Below are 21,335 nucleotides of genomic sequence, written 5' to 3' on the forward strand. Positions count from 1 at the left end.
CAAGAAAAACAGCTTGATCACAAACAGAGAGCAGCCAATGACCACGACAGACAGAAACAGCAAAGGTTAGAAGAAGAGCAAAGGGTACGTGAGAAAAGGATAAGGAGACGAAGGAATGAGGAAGTTCGAAGGGCAGATGAACGTAGACATGAAAAGAGAAGGGAAGAAGATAAGGTCAGAGAAGAGGCGAGGAAACTCAAAGAATTTGATGATGATATTGAATGTAAGCGTAGACAGGACATGCGATCTCGAATATTTGGAGAGGGAAGTTAAAAAATCTGATCCAGTTGTAGACTGGGAAGACATTGAAGAATTCTTTCCTGCGTACGACCCAGTACCAGACATGACCAGGGCAAATATTGAAAATGACTTCGACACCAGAAGCATCGGGGAAACGATCAATAAGATATATGATGAAATAGGGCTAGAGCAAATATCCCAAGGAGAAGGGGAAGATGAGCACTTGGAAAGCACTCAGCTGTATGACACTGAGGATGTCACCCGAAGTAGTGGGAGCAGTGAACTGTCCTTAAACATATTAGAAATCAGTAAAAACAATGATGACACAAGAAGTTGCGTGAATTGGGAATGATCAATGTCCGACTCCAGTGAGGAGACTGAGTGCGAGACAAATGAAGAAGGGAGATGGTGCGAAAAGCAGCTCCCAAGGGAAAAAGGGGTACGATGGTCAGACGCTAGCGAGTCCGCACCCGGGACATCAGAGTCTGCCGCACAGTCTGACCGGCATGAAGGAGCACCTCATGGTCAGAGGGGGGTGTCGTCACCGCCCTATGTAGACAGACTAAGAACATTGCCAGGTAGACGGTGATGCAGGAATATTACACCAGCATCAAACCCTATAACAATTCAGCCTTCAACCAGCACTGCTAATGGTGAAAGCATATCAACTGCTGTAGAAGTGGACACAACATCCAGTCATTCATCTTTATAATGTCCGGTAGAAAGCTTCATATCAGCTGATGGCACTAATATAGTCACAGCAGGTAATCGGTCATCAACTGTTACAATAGATAATACATCAACATTAGATGTCACATCTTCTGAAAACAGTATATCGCTACCTAATGATAATACAACAGCTCTATGTGAAATTTGAACTTATTCTGACTCTACTTCTGCCGACACAGATGCTGCAAAACCAAGGCAGTCCTCGTCACGTGCTTCAGGGGAACCTATAAGACAACAGCCTAGTGGTACCAGTGCAGAGCCATTGCTGCCTGGATGGGAGCAACAAAAGGATCCTCATGGAAGAACCTATTATGTTGATCACAACACACGAACGACAACATGAGTGTCCACAAACTTTACCACCAGGGTGGGAACGTAGAGTCGATGATCGTGGTCGAGTTTATTATGTCGATCATAACACCAGAACAACAACATGGCAACGGCCTACAATGGAGTCGGTCAGGAACTTTGAACAGTGGCAGTCACAACGCAATCAGCTTCTTCATGGTGCTATGCAGCAGTTTAACCAACGATACCTCTATTCGGCTTCAATGTTATCTGCAGAAAATGATCCCCTAGGACCATTACCTCCAGGCTGGGAAAGGAGAGTTGATTCTAATGACAGAGTGTACTTTGTGAATCACAACACGAAACCAACTCAATGGGAGGACCCCCGAACGCAGGAATTACCAAACGAGGATCCTCTACCAGAAGGCTGGGAAATACGTTACACAAGAGGGGTTAAGTACTTTGTAGATCACAACACAAGGACAACAACCTTCAATGATCCACCTACTGGCAAGTCTTCTGTAACCAAAGGGTCACAAATTGCATATGAACGCAGCTTCAGGTGGAAACTTGCCCATTTCCGCTACTTGTGCCAGTCAAATGCCCTGCCCAGCCATGTAAAGATCACAGTTTCCAGGGAGATACTGTTTGAAGATTCCTTCCAACAAATTGTGGCTTTAAAACCCTATGACCTAAGGAGGCGATTGAATGTAATATTCCGTGGAGAGGGAGGGCTTGACTACGGCGGTTTAGCAAGAGAATGGTTTTTCTTGCTCTCCCATGAGGTTTTGAACCCTATGTACTGCCTATTTGAATACGCCGGCAAAAGCAACTACTGCCTCCAAATTAATCCAGCATCCACCATCAATCCAGATCACCTTTCATATTTTTGTTTCATTGGTCACTTTATCGTAATGGCTTTGTTTCATGGAAAATGTATTGATACTGGGTTTTCACTGCCATTCTACAAGCGCATGCTAAGCAAGAAACTCACCATAAAAGACTTGGAATCCATTTATCCTGAATTTTATAACTCCCTTGTCTGGATCAGAGACAACAACATTGAAGAGTGTGGTTTGGAAATGTACTTTGCGGTTGATATGGAGATCTTGGGGAAAGTAACCTCGCACGACCGAAAGTCGCAAATGTTCTAGTTACAGAAGAGAACAAGGAAGAGTACATTGGGTTAATGGCAGAGTGGAGGTTTTCACGAGGAGTGGAAGAGCAGACAAAAGCTTTTCTCGATGGATTTAATGAGGTTGTCCCTATTCAGTGGCTGCAATACTTTGACGAAAAGGAATTGAAGGCGATGCTCGGTGGGATGCAAGAAGTGGATTTAGCAGACTGGCAGAGGAACACTGTCTATCGCCACTATACAAGAAATAGCAAACAGATGATCTGGTTCTGGCAGTTTGTTAAAGAGATGAACAAAGAAGTTTGATTACGGTTAATGCAGTTTGTCACTGGTACCTACCGACTACCATTGGGAGGTTTTGCTGAACTGATGAGAAGTAATGGCCCTCAGAAGTTTTGTATTGAGAAAGTTGGTAAAGAAACCTGGCTGCCTCGAAGTCATACATGTTTCAACCGTTTGGATCTACCGCCCTACAAAAGTTACGAACAGCTTAAAGAGAAGCTACTTTTTGCAATTGAAGACTCTGAAGGATTTGGTCAAGAATAGATACAGCGAGTGTCTAGAGTGAAAGATTTTTTTGCATTAAAATGGGCATTCATGAAATGCCCAGCCAAGTAAAATTGCACAGTCTTTAAATGTATATACGCCATTTGTCCTGTACAGTGATCATAATGGAACTCTAAGCCTAGATGTCTCTGCTCTTCCACATAGATATGCAAAACTGTCTAGCCTTTTCTACTTTATTTATTTTACCTTTAAATGACTGACTAGTGAAATGACTTTAGTTTTGAAAGCTAACTAAATACTTTATTTTAAATATATATATATAAATATATATATAATATGGCTCTAGTTTTATAGGGCTTTAAACATATGACATGTCACATCATTTCAAGAGGGCCTGGATTCATTTTATCTTGAATGAAAGAGAAAGAGAAACAAACCTTACAAATTGTTCTGTGTTTTCATATATGCAACATTTTACCGAGGTTGTTAATTGCATGGCTGTAATGAAAGATTTTTAAGGCTAAGGTTTAGAAAATTGCTGCTGGCTTTTTAAAATGACAAAGGAAACAAACATTGTCAATATAATTTATAAATACTCAGCTGAAATCCCTCTCCATACTACGTTCATATCGCCAAGGTCTCAATTAAAACCTTTACTACTTGCACAAAAGTATTTGTTAAGTGAAATGAATGTTTCTATTAAGAATGAGCAATTGGTGCCACTGGTCTTATTGTAGATATAAGATGGAATACAATAATTCTCTGGACAACGTCAAGAGATTAATGATTGTCTTGGGTTAATATCAAGAGGATGTTTAGGTATCTTTTCAAATGAAAAATGAATAAAAGAGACTCATCTTTTAAAAAAAAAAAAAAGAAGGAAAGATAGACTAAGGCGAGAACAGCTATATCGCAAAGAGCAAGAAGAAAAACAGCTTGATCGCAACCCGAGAGCAGCCTATGATCAAGACAGACAGAAGCAGCAAAGGTTAGAAGAAGAGCAAAGGGTACGTGAAAAAAGGATAAGGTGAGGAAATTCGAAGGGCAGATGAACGTACAAATGAAAAGAGAAAGGAAGAAGATAGGGTCAGAGAAGAGGCGAGGAAGCGCAAAGAATTTGATGACGATATCGAATGTAAGCAGAGACACAGGGCATGCGTTCTCGAATATTTGGAGAGGGAAGTTTAAAAACCTGATCCAGTTGTAAACTGGGAAGACATTGAAGAATTCTTTCCTGCATACGATTCAGTACCAGGCACGTCTAGGGCAAATATTGAAGATGACTTCGACACCAGAAGCATCAGGGAAATGGTCGATAGAGTATATGATGAAATGGGGCTAGAACAAATACCCCAAGGAGAGAGGGAGGATGAGCGCTTGGAAAGCTTTCAGCTGTATGACACTGAGGATGTCACCCGAAGTAGTGGGAGCAGGAAACTGTCCCTGGACAGATTAGAAATCAGTAAAAACGATGAAGACACAAGAAGTTGCGTGAATTGGGGACAAGCAATGTCTGACTCCGAAGGGGAGGAGCTCAAGGCAAACGAGGGAGGGAGACGGCGTGAAAGATGACTCCCTAGGGAAAGAGGGATACAATGGTCAGACACTAGCGAGTCTGCACCGAGGGCATCAGAGTCAGCCGCACAGTCTGACCAACATGAAGGAGTACCTCATGGTCAGAGGGGGGTGTCATCACCGCCCTATGTAGACAAACTAAGGACATTGCCAGGTAGACGGCGATGCAATAATATTACCCTTGCGATAGACAGGAGAACTATGAGAGAAGAGAAAGAGGGCTGCGCATTCCAATTTCCGCTACTAGAAAAGGGGGGAGCAAGACCACAATATATTCCATGGCCACACATGGATCGAGAAAACCTGAAAAACAAGCTTCCAATGCTGACATTGGGAGCCGGCAAATGGATACATGAGTTGGAAAAAATGACAGGAGGAAACACGCTAGCTATAGGGGACATTAAATGTCTCCTGATTGCCATACTTGGTGAGAGAGCAGACGATGTGTGGACATGGGCAGGGTACCCTGGTGTAACCACAATCAACACCGTGCATGACAGAACGCCATTTAACAATTGCAGAGCAGCAATATGGAAAGCGCTACGAGTGCTTTACCTAGACACTTCCGATATGGGAGCTATAATGACTCAAAAAATGAAGGAGTCGGAAGATCCATTAATTTATATACAGAATTTCCAAGACGCATGGGTGCTCGAAACGCATGAATCTTGGACGAAATCAATACCTGTATTTTACCATATATTGTGCCAATGGTTGCCAGAACCAGTGCAGAAACAACTCAAAAAATTGGTAGGAGTTGAGGCTAAGCCTTGGGCTGAAATACAGTTGACTATCGCAAATTACTGTAGACTGTTGGAAGAAAAGAATCGCAAAAAGGAGGCAACTCGAAAGGGTGAAGAAGCGAAGCTGGTGCAAAAGAAATGATCAAAGTATGCTCTTGAAGGAGCTATGCTAACTAACGCAGCTGAGCAAAACATGCAGCAGGTGGCTAATCCACAACAGAATAACCAGGGTAACGTAGGGTTTTACCCACAGGGAAGGGGATTTAGAGGAAGAGGATGGCAGAGCAATCTGGGAGGTTTCCAAAATAATCAAGGAGGCTTTCAAAATGTGCAAAATGGTAACCCAGATATGTCAAATGGACAAATCATCCGACCACAGCCAGTGTGTTGGCTCTGTGGAATGACAGGGCATATGGCGTGCACGTGCAGAAGTCAAGGCATGATGCAGAACGGCAAAGGAATAGGAGCAGGCACAGCGAAACAATCTTCAGTTTTACAACAGGGCGTTGCACAGAATCACACGGTGCAGCAACAAGCGCCAGGAGCGCAATAAGGGGCGCAACCACGAAACATGGGGAATTTCCCACAAGGACAATCCCAACAGGCACCACCACAACTACCACAGACCCAGAACCCTGGAAGGGGAAGCAACACTAGGAATGGGGAAAATCTGCAAGTTCACAGTGGGCCAAACTTATATATAAACTAGGACAGCTCACTGAGGACCCTGATGTGCTCTATCCTATCAGTGACACCAGACCCTCATAGGGAACCTAAGGTGGATGTCATTATAGGGGGTAAAGAATATTCCTTCCTAGTGGACACAGGTGTAACACGCTCGTGCATACGTGAAGGAAAGTTTTCCTTGTCCGGCGAGGCCATAGATACTCAGAGTTTTACAGGAGCTCACAGTCGAGTTCCCTTTACAGACGCACTCCCAGTCTCCATAGGAGAGTGCGAAATGAATGTACCTTTATTATATTCACGTCAGACCCCAGTAAACATTTTGGGTCGAGACTTAATGACAAAGTTGAACATGACAATTTTGTTCACGGAGGAGGGCATAGTATGCTCCACTCCAGGAATGCACTATTCAAATGTATGCAAAATGATTAGAGAATACTCAGGACACATAGCCATGAGGGCCATACCATTGGAGCCAGAAATGTTCGCATATGGCATGCGTGTGCTTATGGCAGGATTGCCAGGCCTTGCAGACAGAACTATGAGAACCCTGATGAGTTTTTATTTAGACCACGGATACCTATGCATGAGGAGGAGGGACAAGTATTTCCCTTGATGATACACACAGCAGCAGTGCGAGGGAAAGTAGCATTGGTTGATGGGTACGATGATGAAGGCAGACAACGGTGCGCGATTATCGCCATCGAAGAGGGATATCGAGTGACTGACGTCACCGATGACGATCTGTTTGAAGAAAAATCAGACACGGGAGAAACAATGGTGGAAGTGAGTCTCATCTTTTGGGTAAGGATGATAAAAAGAGAAGTGCCTCAGAGAATGATGTTGGCGCTAAAGCGTCCGGAGTATTTTGATGATGAAAAACCAAAATGCCTGTCTCAGTATGGACTACAGGACCCTATGATGTAGGCCTCTTGAAGGGGGTGGGAGAAGTGAAAATTAAACTAAAACCAGGAGTAATTTTACCAAGAGTCTGACAATATCCTATGTCCAGAGAGGTAGATGAAGGGATTTATTTTTAAGACAATTCCTGCTATGATGGACCAGGGCATCTTAGTGACATCAGAGTCACCATGTAATACAGCGGTTTATCCTGTCAAGAAATCAAAAGGGGGATATTGGTGTTTAATCCAGGACTTAAGGCCAATAAATGACATTGTTGAGGCAGAGTTCCCTCTAGTCCCTAACCCATCTACAATTCTATGTAATATTCCCGTCGAGGTAAAATATTTCACGGTGATAGTCTTGAAAAATGCCTTTTTCTCAATTCCGTTGCACCGTGACTCACAAGATCTGACGTCCTTCACGTTCAGACAAATGCGTCTGAAAAGCACGAGGCTGCCATAGGGGTACTGTGAGTCTCCATCTATTTTCAACAGAGTCCTTCAGGTGTACTTAAGCAATATGGCATTAGAAAGTATTGTCTTGCAGTATGTGGATGACATCCTAATCTGCAGCACCACAGAAGAACAATGCAGGCACGATTCTGTCAGCTACTGACTATACTGGCTGAGAACGGTTATCAGGTGACAATGAAAAGTTACAATATTGTCAACAGGAAATGCTGTACATTCGCCAGCTAATCTCATATGAAGGCAAGAAGGTGACCCCAGAAAGGGCTGAAGCCATACTGAACACGGCTAAGCCACACACGATAAAGCAAATTCAGAGCTTTCTAGGCCTGTGCAACTATGTTAGGGCATGGGTTTTTGATTACAGCTCTTATAATAAGCCTTTACTTCAGGCCCTAAAGAAGGCCCAAGTGACAAAGGAAAATATTGAATGGTCTGAGATAATAGAGAAAGGGTTTACTGAACTCAAGAGAGCGATTTGTACAGCTCTCGAAATTCCCAATTATGCAGAGGAATTTTACCTGTTTTCCCACACAGATGGCAGCGTTATGTCGGCAGTGCTCGCTCAAAGAGCCTCGCTGGGGTACAAGCCCTTAGCATATTACAGTGGGAACCTGGACCCAGTAATGAAAGGCCACTTCCTGTGCGAACAAAGTTTAGCTGCCGCAGTGTTCGCCATAGCGAAAGGGACAACCATTGTAATGGGATGTTCCATGATGTTATACGTTGAGCACTTATTATTTGCCATTTTAGAGAAACCAAAGGGCACATTGACATCTCAGAGAGCTTCTGCCTATGAAGTGAGCATATCAAACCCATCGATTAAAATAGTCCTATGTAAGATAGTGAACCCAGTTATGTTTATAGCAGAGCCAGTCACTGAAGGAGAACCGATACATGACTGCACGAATTATGAAGAATTCTATGATGAAATCCCCAGGGTAAAAGAAAATGCCTTGGCAGGAGGAGAGATCGTCTTTATTGACGGGTCTTCGAGGATTGACCAAAGTGATGGGCAAAGATACACAGGCGTCGCTGTGATGAAACACATAGCAAATGGAGAATTTCGAGTACTTTTTAGTGCGCAAATCCCATCTCATTACTCAGCACAGGCTGCAGAATTATTGGCGTTGATACTTGCCATTGAGAATCACGCAGACCAGGAAGTAACGGTGTATAGTGACTCCGCCTATGTGACGTCAAAAGTGTACGCAGGCTTAGCGCGCTGGAAAAGGATAGGCTACCTCCGAGCGGACGGCACGCCAGTACAGCACACAGCCTTATTGGACAGGCTGATAAAGGCACTACAGTTCCCAGTGGGCATAGCGGTCGTAAAATGCGCCGTCCACACGAAAGGGACAGATTTTGTCTCACGCAGAAATCACGCAGCAGACACGGAATCCAAGCGTATGGCATCCAAAAGTGAGACGGTTATGGAAGTGGAAGTGACATGCACCCATGAAAGAATGATGGTTGCACGAACCACACTGGAAGCCTTTAACGATCTTGGGCAAACGCAATTAATGGAGCTCCAAGGGGAGGCACCACAGGAAGAGAAAAACTTGTGGAAACGTCAAGGGTGTTCTTTAAACCCCTCTGACAGCTTGTGGTGACAAGACAGCACTGGTAATCCAGTAATGCCTGTAGCCCTACTAAAAATAGCGCTGGAACAGTTGCATTACCCGACACACATGACCAAGGAGAATCTAGCAGCAACGCTCGCGGAAGACTGGTTCATACCGAATTTAGCTGAGCATGTTGCATTCTTCATGGTGAACTGCATAATCTGCCAGCAATTCACCGACGGGCACACATTCAAAGTAATGAGAGGAGTCGCCACCAGGCCAAATGGGCCTTTTCAGCACTTGCATGTCGATTACATTGAAATGATTCAAGTATGCAACGGGACACATTTAATTGTCGTGGTGTGTCCATTCTCTAGATGGATAGAAGCAGGTCCATGTACACACCCAAACTCTACCTTTGCGGCCAAATTCTTAGTGAGGGAAGTGTTCCCAGGTGGGGGGTGTGCGAAGTCATGAGATCAGATAATGGGGCTCATTTTGTAAATGCAGTCTTTGAGCAGATTAGCTTGCTGCTTGGTATAAAGCACACGTTTTTGTCGGCGTATCATCCAGAAGGTAATCGGATCTGTGAGAGGCTCAACGGCTTGTTAAAGGAAAGGATAGCCAAGTTGAAGCTTACTCTAAAGATGGGATGGTTGCACTGCCTTCCTCTGGCACTGTATGCTCTTCGGAACCAACCTGGCTCCGACCAATATCTTAAGCTACACGAAATAGCCACAGGAAGAAGAATGAGAACTCCCCTCACACCCCAAGATAGAGGTAGATGTGACGCCCAGTCGACAGGAGAGGTTCTAGGATCTGAAATGCAAAATTATCTGAACTGCATGACATCTTGCCTTATTGTAATTTCTGACCAGCTGCAGCGACGACGAACAGGGTGCCGCGCAGAACACAGAAAGAGACACTACACCAGACTCGGCTCAAGGTCTATGTGTTCCATTCGTCTTCCCTATAGACACCGTCTTGGTGAGGAATCACAAAAGGAAAAAGTGGGACAAGCCAAGGTTTAACGGACCATTCACAGTTGAAGACGTGACTCCATCCGCAGTCAAGCTGCAAGGAAGAAGAGCTTGGATCTTCCTGGGTGATATCAAGCCATACATCGGAGGAATCCCCCTGCCTGCACCCCACCACGAAGAGACTACAGACGACAGGGAAGAACCACAGCACGTGCAGACAAGATCCATGACGAGGAAGAAGGACGCATGACCGGCAAAGTAAAAGACAAAGAACATTTGCAAGTTGTGGCTTAACCTGGATACTTCCTCTAAGCAAAAAAGGGGATAAGGACATAGAAACGGACACTCTGTGCATCCTAGTTGCAGGGTGAAGAAGAAAATTGTGTGTATAAGCCACAACATGTTGTGTTGACTTGAACTTTTGAACAAAGATACTCTCAAGCCGTGAGGAGAAAAAGACCATGACAAACTTTGATCAAGGATATTTACATTGGAAATAGATACAGCATCCCAATTTATCCAAAACCGAGACTTTGTTTGGAAGCAATCATGGTGTCCCACAGTAGAGACATCACAAAGGACGTGGTCATATATTTCAACCTAGTGCTAAAATCATACCCGTCAGTGGTAGGGAGGCTCACCAGTATCACAGACCTTCTCCAAAATCCTGAAAATGAAAAAATAATAAGACAACTGCTTACTGTCATTACTGAACAATTTATTGTACTCCCTGAGTACACTGAGAAAGAATCCAATGCTTCCACCACAGGCGGAAATAGATTAACTCGTCAATACACTTTTCGCATAATCGAAGACTGTCCATCTATTGTCGGGAGAACAACTGATACATTAACATTCCTTCGAGATCCAGCAAACACTGAACATTTGAGCCATCTTTTAAATAAAGTAATTATTTTGGTCGCACTCAACCCGACCGGACAGTGCAGACAATGTTTACGTCAAGGAAAGAACATATAATCCTGAATTTCAACAAAGACGGGACAAATGTCCCTTTCACCAGAAGACAGTGAATTTGCATACCACGTCTTCTTTCACCTCGTTGAGAACTTTCCAGAGCTAGCGGTAAAACCAACCGATGTTGAGGTACTTTTATTTCTCGGAGATCCAATAAAGAATGCTCAGCTAAACATGCTCTTGCATGCCATTGTAGCCCAAATTAAAAATTGTAATCTCCATCGAATCCTTAGGAGATCCTGAAGAAACCTTCCACAAAGGGACAGATTGAGGAAGCAGAGTCAAGAACCTTATTTGTTGTAGTTGTTGTCATCTTTTTCCCTATTTTTTCATACTGACCAATGTCCAACATGTCCTCAGGACTGAAGCAGATTCGAGGAGTGGACTGGGATCTCATACACCTTGAACATGCACAGTAAAGATGACTCATCGAAGTATTATTTTAATCTATTTTTCCCATAGTTTAGCAAAGAAACTGTATCCTGTATTAAGAGACAATCGTCACACGCAAGAGGGGGGACACTTGTGACGCACCTGACACTTTTGACGCAGAACTCGAAGAACAATATTGGGTGGGGAAACAATAACATTGACGTTTGGCGAATGATTGAGATGGGGGCCCACAGCAGTAACCTGGTCCTCCCACAAGCAGAGAGGCACCCCCACTTCTCTGGAAGAAAATGCTGTCACCTTGCATATTGAACTATAATGTATTTATGCATTGTGTTCATCATTATTTTACTGTCATTAACGTTCAGAACTGCATGTTTCATTAGTGCTCAAAGTGTTCCGATTTCAGTGCACCCACCTGATGATATACACATGAAACCCACAAAAGCACCCAGACCTTATATAGTCATTCCAGTCCCTAGAAAATCTGATGGTCGAGGAAATGAACTTGAAATGAACGTGATTAATAGTGATATGCACACACTTATGGTAACGAATGAGCAGGAAAGCCGGAGACAGGGTCGGCATGAAATGAATGAAGGCAAAACACTGACAACTACACGCACACACACACTGAATGCACACGAACCAGGCCTAGTGTGAATGACCACAGAACCTCAAACGAGAACAGCAGAGAAGATGAGACTACCTACCGAAAAAGACGTGCACAGGAGATAGTGAGAAATAACGAGAAGAATTAAGAAAAAGGCCAACAGAAGCAGTCATATCAGAAGCCCTCAAGAAAACAGAAGCGGCCTCAGAAAAACTCTCCGCAAGGACACAAATGTTAGTAGAGCTTCTATTTCCACACATAGCCAGAGCGAGAAAACGACAAGAGGAACTCAAGAACAAAACGACGACAGAGGCTGTATTACCCAGCACGCATATTCCAACACAAGGGACAAGTACCAGACCTACCATACAGCCATATACCGGACAAGTGTTAGGTTGGTTAGCATGGGCACTTGCACGCAGTAGAGGAAAGATGCATGAGGACCAGGAAAGAGCAGCCAGACTCTTGTCTACTCAAATGGCGCAGATGAAGAAGCCTGCACCATGGACCCGGATACCTGAGAACCCTCCAGCAAGAAAAAGCCATACAGAGACACTCAGAGATGTAGTTATAGCAAACTACAGGAAAACATTAAGAATCAAGAGAAGCCTACATGAAGATAATAATGAACTAAACAATTACCTGGACAGCACAGCACATCTAGGGAACAACATTTGGTACCAGCACATGAAAGGAGTTGGAAGACGAAACTCAGAAGGAGAATGCTTTGTTTGTGCACTTCTACCGTACAGCATGGGGAAATCCATGATCTTCGTGGCTGTAGAAATTGATGTCCCAACTGCACACTGTCTGTCACACGTAGCAATGTGCAACACCAGAGGCCAGTTCTTGGGAAGTGATGCCTCATTGATATGGGCAACTGAAACAGATTATCCCGATGAAGATGATTATGTTCTGGACACTAAGACGAAAAATAGAGCCCATACTAGGAATCATGTGATCAGGTACGAGAAACCTGAAGTTAAAGGAGCAGGAATAAGATGGGAAGTAAACCCGAGACTAAATGTCCAAGGAAAAACTCCAGAAGAAGCTCAAATTTGGAAAAACAGAGGCCAAATGCAGATTTGGGGAACAGTGCTTTCACCAAACGGATGGGAAGAAGGAGTAGTGATCTGCCGAGCATGGTTGGTCCTTGGAGCCTGCAAGGAAGCAATAGAAAACTCACAGAGGCTGTGTAAACCACTATGGCCAAAGCTTACAAGATTACTTACATGGGTCGAAAACAGAGGAGGACCCTTGCATATAGTGCCAGTAGAAAAGCTGAAATTGTGCTTCAGGAACAATGGAAAGGAATATGGGAGAGAATCAGAACTGCGGATGAATTTTTGAAGCTCCAGGAATGACTCATGGGACTGCAGTAATCATGGATCATTATTGGGCATGTGGATCCAAATCATACATCAGACTGCCGAAAAACTGGGGAGGCGTATGCACAATAGTGAATGTACACGTTCTAGCACTAGTGATCCCGAAAAATGACCTGAATATTGATAGTTTCCCGAAAGCAGATGCTCACCTGAGGAAGAAGAGATCTGTGGAACTAACAACTCGAGTGAAGAGAGAAAATTATTTCTCTGCCAAATCAGAAGAAGCATTTCATGCAATCCCATGTGAACACAGGCTGTTCAGCCTCACCTCATCAGTGTTCGCGACAACCCTCATGCCAAGATTCCAAGTTGGAGCAAATACTAAATGGTTGCAGATAACCAGATGGGAGCTACAGCAAACCATCAACTCGACAATAAAACGATTCAACGCGATCAAGGAAGAGTTAAGAGCCATCCGACTGATGACTCTCCAGAACAGATATGTACTTAACATGATCACAGCTATGGATGGAGGAGTTTGTGCAAAAATTGGAGAATCATGTTGCACATTTATATTTTCTCACGACAAGGAAAATGGAACTTTAACAGAAGCTATATGTATGCTGTCAAACCTGCAGAACCAGATGATCAATGAAACCGACGAAGTTGATGATGACAGCTGGTTTGGATCACTGTTTTCATGGGTTCCGCAATGAATGGCGGATGCATTCAAGTTCCTAGGAGCCCTACAAGTAATGATATTACTAGGGTTTTGCGTTATCAAGATAATAATCTCGCAATGCCAGAAACCTGTGAAAGAAAGCCATAGTGATGAAGATCATGAATGATGTCAAACCAGGATGGAAGCCCAGAGATCTAACTGACGATGAAATAAGAGACTATGTGAAGGCCAGCGAGCATGCGCCAGAAGGTACGAAGTTTCTTTACCCCAGGAAATGGAGAAATTATGAAGGAAAATGGATCTATTGCAGCCCAAATGGACAATGTCAGCTAATGACATGGAACAAAGACGAACATGTAAAGACAGCAGGAAGCCTGAAAGGAGTGAAAGGAGTGATACAAATATGGACTCCAAAGAGACACTCCTTCAAACCATCATGTACAAACCCAGAAGATGAACAAGAAATGGATACAGAAGAACCAAGTAAGATGAATCCAAAAGAGGGAGAGGAAGCGAAAGTGGTCGATAAACCGATCAGAGGGGGGGATTGTATAGGAGGTCCCAAATAAAGCCTGCACCCCAGTCGCCCATTTTGAAGTACCAAGAATGTTCACGCCGAGATATGTGGCGTATGATGAGCAAATAAACCAGTAGAGAGCTGCATTAGGGCTCTGCCCAGTGCCTATCGGAAGAGAACTACCTATTGAAGTACCAATAACCAGACAACCATGGACAGTAAGGTATCCGTTGATAAAACCCTACCAGCAAATAACACGAAATGAAGATTGCTTAAACACTGTCCCAGAAGAAACTCAACAGGCCTTAATTGAAGACAAATGGTGAAGTCACGAGGGCCCGGACAGACTCACAAATGAAAGAAACAACAATCAAAAGATGACACACAGAGACAAAACGTCATGAATAAGGGCATTGTGAACTTAGAAGGAGAGACGATGTTGAAATATAAAGAAACTTAAACTGTTAAGCAGGATGAAGCTATTCAACCAGCTAACGCCTGTACATATGCTCGTAGCCGCAAGAAGCTAAGAAAACAGTGCGGCGTGCTATGCTTAGTAGAAGAATAGAGCGGCAAGAGCCACCTATATATCTACCTCAACAAAGCACACTATATAAGTGCGAGTCCTCTTTACACAAAAGCAGAATTAACTCAGGTTACTAGAGGTCAAACAGGACAGGATTCGTACTCCAGCTAAAGCGAAAAGCGACGGCGGAATCGAAACTCGGCAAGAGCAGCTCGTGCCTGGGAAGTCCAGGTCAGATCAAGAGAGGTAGGTGGACAGTAGCTTCAGAGAATCGAAACTTAAGAACAGAGCAGCCTGCTCCGTGAAGGTCGAGATAAGGAGGCCCAGGCAGGTGGCAATCCGAATAAAGAATTAAATGCACAAATAGAAGGAAAACCAAGCAGATTCACAGTGTGCTAGCACATGACCAGCCACGCGAGAATAGGCACCTACGCCTGGCTATCTCCCAAGCAGAAGATACCATAACTTTTCCGGAAAAGAAGCTACAGTTTCGAGGCCAACCACAGCCAACTAATTGACACATAGCACTAAAGTACTGATTGATGGAAGGCAGGCCGGGTGAATCTTGGGGCATCCTGCACCTGGTTGATCATTCTGCGTGCTGCCAAGTAAAGTGGAGATTTATGCATGGGGTTGAAGCCAACCCAATCATAGTGGACCAAATAATCTAGGGTCCTATAGATAGTAGAACCAATGGGACGTCATACTTTTAGTGACGTCCACCGTAGTGATTTTTTGAAGGAAGGGCTTAGACGCCCACCTAATGATGTTTATCCAATCCTCACACTCTGTTACCATATACAGATATAGCACCTATATTTAAGTTACCTTTTCCAACCAATAGAATTGCATGACAAACTTTTGAGTGTTACACATCAATGATGACGAATTTTGGGTATAACTGTTACTGTTTGCATGAAGTCGTTGGGAGTTGAAGCGAGACGGGCTATCGCATCACTGTTGATTTCCATGTTTCCCCGTTTTTTGTACTTGTCATTAAACAGACTCCCTTTTACCAAACCATTGAGTAGTCCTTATTGATTGGAGTTGGAGTAGGAAATCCCACACCCCATCCACCTCAAGGTGCAGCTTCTCGTCTTAAAGTACTACAGAGCAAGCTCTGACTCTATGGGCCGGTCAGGGTTCTCTCGCTCTCGTAGTACACCTTTGCCACCCATTGAGGCAACATGTTACACAGTCTCTGTGTCATGTACCGTTAAGAACTATTCTCCGACGTCCGCAGCACTCATGGCGGCTCCAGTCATGTGTCAACTGGCAATTACCATGGAACCTGTATTGCTTCTGACATGCCCTGATACGCGGTCGCTTGCATTGAATACGGTCACGTGGTCGCGTCAACACAGTCACGTGAACGCGTCAACACCAGCAAATCACGCACTGCATACACGGTTGCACAAACATGTGACATAATCATGTGAGCGTGTTACCCTAGCAGCCATGTATAAGAATACGCCTGAAACGCAGTTCAATGCTTCTCAGCTGTTTCCAGACCCAGTCTCACAGTGTCTTTGAACTACTACGAACCATGCGTTTGTTTGGATTCTGACTTCGGCTTGTGTAACGGATACTCTTTCTCTCAATCCCTCTGCTTTATGACCTGTTTCCTCACGTTTTGATCACTGAAACTGCTGCAGACCTCAGCTCATGCACTACGGACTTCCTCCTGTACTAACTTTCAGTTTTTTTGTGTTTTCGGATATGAACTGAATCAATTAGCACATGTTGTGCTCTTAGACTACTTTTGAACCATACACTTTATTCCACGTGAAGCCTTGCTCAGAAAAGTTTCTGGGTTTCCTGCCTGCTTCGAACCTAAGCACGCTTTTGGCAAACAGGTGTCTTTCAACGCTGGATCTGTATAATCACTTGCACCACCTCAGCTGGGGGACTCATTTAGACACCCTGTCCCTCTTCCTCCACTTTAGAGCCATTCCCCAGCTTATCAACCAGTAGGTGTCAGTTTCCTGGTTTCTTGTTCTATTTTGGTCATTTGCACACAGATTGTTGTCATTAATCCCTGTTTCCTTTTCAGCTACCTGGGGACCCGGTGCATCGTTACAGCCACATGTGGCCTCAGTAACTGGTCAGCGAGTTTTTATTACCTCTCTGACTGGTGCTTGGGGACGGAGGTATTCATAGTCTTCGCAAGAATCTGTGACATTGCTCTCGGTGTCCTGGCGCAAGTGCTGAGATAGGCCAGACAGCTTGGAGCACGTTTTAGACTCTAGCAGCTGGACTGGGCTTTGATATAAGAGTGACCTGGAGTTAGTACACGACTCACTCATCGCTGAAAGAGTCTGCGTCACGCATTCTCACTATTACTACCTGAATACACGAACTGGAATACAACCACTGGCCTGCACCACTGGCTATGTCTGATATCAAGAACAAGCACAAGGGCTCCACTATGGATTCCTTTGTTAGCCTGGGGAAGCCTCAAATGCTGGATCCGAATATAGGAACGGACCCGATTGGAGCCCATACACCTCAACCAGACCCACAAGAAGATAAAGTGCTAGCGGCTATAGCTGCCTTACGGTCCTTCCTGGAACACAGAATAGAGGAGGTGAAGGTGGATGTCCAACTTCTCCGCCAAGATGTGAGATCACTTGCGGAATGAGTGACAGAGACGGAATCATTGCTGAAAGACACTGTCACCACCACTGAGGATCTGGTCACTCAGATGAAGTCACTAGAATCCAGAAACACCATCCTGGAACGGAGAGCTGAGGATGCAGAGGGCCTCTCTCGCCAGAATAATGTCAGGGTACTGGGAATCCCAGAGGGTATTGAAGGCAGAGACCCAACAACCTATATATTTTTTTCAAACTCTTTTTATTAAATTCAGTTTTACAACATAAGAACTCATTCCCCCCAGCACTCCCTCCCCCCTGTTCCTCCCCCGAGGCAGATTCTGCATTGTCCTCAACCCATTCCTTTCATGGGTCAACTATCGAGGTTCACTGCAGGTCCAATAATCTTAGGCGCTGGGGGCACCACCCAATTCGAATGTCATCTCTGAGGAAGGCCAAAGTTTCTCCTCCTCACTTGCAAAGGTTTGGAGCATCATGTGTAGCATACGTTGCCCACTCCAGTGCCACAATTTCCCAAATTTTCCTTAGCCCATCTTGTAACATAGGTACGTCTGTGCTTTTCCACCTTTGCGCTATTACTGTCATAGCTGCGAGCGTGAGGACGACTCTAACTTTTTCCCGGGTTCTGAGTTCCCCCTCCCCGACATCTCCCCTAAGTCCAAGTATGATTTGCTCCGGAGGTCTATTTCCCCCCGGTCCGGGGGCCTGTTCCTGCGCTTTTCCCCCTGGTCCATAGGCCTGTTCCTGTGCTTTTTGCACCTCTTGCCATAAGGGTTATATTTTGTGCCATCTTCACAAGATGTGCTCTGCCGTGCCTTTCAACCCACACCCCCTCCAACAGGCTCCCGAGGTCTACGGGTATATCTTGTGGAGACGGGCCGCTGTGTAGTGCCAGCCACACAGTATCTTATACCACCCCTCTTGTAGTTGAGAAGCTCTTGCCAGCTTGGGGATCTTTCTCCATAGTCTCTCCCATTCCTGTCTCTCTCTATCTCCCTTCCCAAGACCCGTTCCCATCCCCGCATATATGGCCAGTGTTGTCTGGGTCGTTCACACTCCAAACTTTTGTAGAGATTTGATATTAATCCCTTTGACCCGTCGTTGGACGAAAGGAACTTTTCAAATTGTGTCCTGCTCCTGGACGCTGCCTGTTTGGTTCTGGGGTTCAGAACCCAGTGCCATATCTGTGCATACCTAAGCCTTTCCCCCCGCCATCATCCCGAATTCTCTCTTGCAATCCTTGAATGAGAGAACCTCTCCATCCCGAAACATGTCCCCCATCGTTCCAACAACCTATATTGAGAATTTGTTCTTACAGGAGTGGGCCCTGGGAAACTATCACAAGGATTTGCTGAGACCGGGAAGTGCTTCTTCAATTTTCAAGAGAGGGAGGGAAGATACAGAGAGACAGTTCTGACATTGCTATTTACCCATATTACACCACTCTAGTCCAGCAATAGAGAAATATATGTGTTCCAGTTAAAGCGAGGCTCTGGCAGAAAGGGCTCACATATATGCTCATATACCCAGCCAGGCTGAAAGTGCTGCATGGCGGAAAGTCGCACTTCTTTGAAAGTCCAGAGGCAGTGTCCATGTGGATGGAAAATAACAATTTGGAGGATCAAGACAATGCTGCAGACAAAGATGGGTGCCCCGCCCTCCTAGAGATGGACACCAACAAACACTAGATCTCGTTAAGTTTGATGATTAGTGGAAGGAACTGTGAACTGATCTACTGGATTATACGCAACTCTGGATGATGTCTGCATAGATCAACAACTTATAAAGCAATCACAAGACATGCAATATATGGAAGGACAGACACCTTGAGAGTGGATCTGTGATGGTTCTTGCTATGCAGTGCTGAATTGTTGCTATTCAGTGGGGGTGAGCGGCATCGTCTACTGGGTGAAGACCAGACTAACCCGATCCATATGGCTCGTCAACGCAACCCTGTTCTCGACCTATTAACTGGTGCCTGATAATATTACTACCCTTGTTAGGCACTCGTCTAGCTGAACGGGAAAGTTCAGTTGTACACTGTTTGTGCCCTGCGTTTAGGGGCTTGTTGTTTGTGTTTTGTTCAATATACCCTGCTGGAGAAACGATGCTTGCATTGTACTTTACAATTTGGATGGAGACTTGGACCAGGTGGAGTCTCTTATTACAATATAAATTGAATAGTGTCATATATCCTAAATATTGAAGCAGAATAGCCATGTGTGTCTTGCAGAATGTGAAGATGTGCTTATATCGTCCTACATTATGGCTACATAATGATACGTCCTACATTATGGTTACAAAATGATAATTCTAACAGGCCATGGCACAAATTAAACTATTGACATGGAATGTGCAGGGTCTTGGCACTTATATCCGCAGGAATGGGGTGAAATCATATCTGAACTGCAAAATGATATCTATAGCCCTCCTCCAAGAAACTCACCTTACGGCTGAGGAACAGGACGTGGTGGTAAACTGTTGGGGTGGGACTGTTTGCAGGGCCCCATACTCTAAGTTTGCTAGAGGGGTGCTCATATGTATCGCTGATTCTCTCCCATTCCGACTACTAGACTTGGACAAAGATGTGGGGGGCTGATACATAATTCTGCTGAGCTACCTTTGCAGTAAAGAACCATCTATCGTGAACTCTTATTTCCCCAACCACATTATACCATCACAAATTCCGATGTTGTGCACACATATTGCCTTAAAACGGGACACTTTTTTTTATATAGGGGGCGATTTTAATTGTGTATGCGATATGACATTGGAAAGATCTGCACCTCCCGGAAGTGGCCAGTCCTTGGCAACTACTGCCTTGAACACAGTGATAGCTAACTTAGATCTAGTAGATGTTTGGAGGGAACTTCATCCTGAGGCCAGAGAGTATTCCTTTTACTCATCACCACATAAATTATACACCAGGATAGATTATGTTTTTGTTGGGTCGGGCCAGCTAACAGAATTTGTTAGTGCTGAATACATGGGTTGCACAGTATATGACCACTCCCCAATTGTTGGTTATATGGGATGATGGGACACCCTGAACCCCCATCCCTACATGGCACATGCCCACAAAAGCTCTATTGGGCCTCCCTTCAGAGAACAGCTTTGTGTCATGCTGGGCTCTTTTCTGGAAGATAACAGTGATAGTGTAAGTAGTTGGGGAACTATTTGGGAAACTTTAAAAGTTGTAACTAGGGGTGAGATAGTTGCCGGAGCTGGGGGCATTTGTAAGAAGTTGAGAGAGGAACTGGAAAACCTGGAGACTAAAGTAAATTAACTCGAGAGGTTTCACTCTGGTGTACTATCTTTCAAGGGAGAACTCAGGGAGGTTAGATCCAAATGCCGAACGGCATGGGAGAGACTGTCCAGGTTTGACTACACCACTCGAACAGCCCGAGCACATATTGAAAGAGACAAGTCCGGGAAATTATTAGCTTGGCTTTGCAGATGGGAACAGCCCAAATTATTGACCACGCTGCTATACCACAAATGTTTGGCCCCGTGGAGAGCACAGACAGCAAGCAATGAGATATTTGCTAATTATTATGCTAAATTGTATAGACTCACAAGTATCCTCTGAAGAAATGGCTGAGGTTTTTGCAACGATCCGGCTCCCGAAGCTCACGGTCAGTCAGAGGGACCATTTGGATCAGGCCTTTACACTACAGGAGCTGGGCGAAGCAATAACCTCTCTCTCCGCAGGCTAAAAGCCGGGAAGTGATGGCCTCCCGGCTGAATTTTATATAATTTGCCAATCTACCCTGGGCCTAAAGCTCTTAAAAGTCTTAGAGGAAACTTTCAATACTGGCATACTCCCAAGCACCATGTGCAAAACATTGGCGGTGCCCATTCTCAACCCGGGAA

General features: G+C 44.6%; 1 pseudogene; it reads left to right on the plus strand.

Moving 5' to 3' along the window:
- The first annotated feature begins 1,210 nt into the window (after positions 1-1,210).
- Positions 1,211-2,938, plus strand: LOC138489100 (NEDD4-like E3 ubiquitin-protein ligase WWP1; annotated as a pseudogene).
- The last annotated feature ends 18,397 nt before the right edge of the window (positions 2,939-21,335 follow it).

The sequence above is a fragment of the Ambystoma mexicanum genome, chromosome 9 (genome assembly GCF_040938575.1).
Source record: "Ambystoma mexicanum isolate Mex_15411 chromosome 9, UKY_AmexF1_1, whole genome shotgun sequence".
NCBI lineage: Eukaryota > Metazoa > Chordata > Amphibia > Caudata > Ambystomatidae > Ambystoma > Ambystoma mexicanum.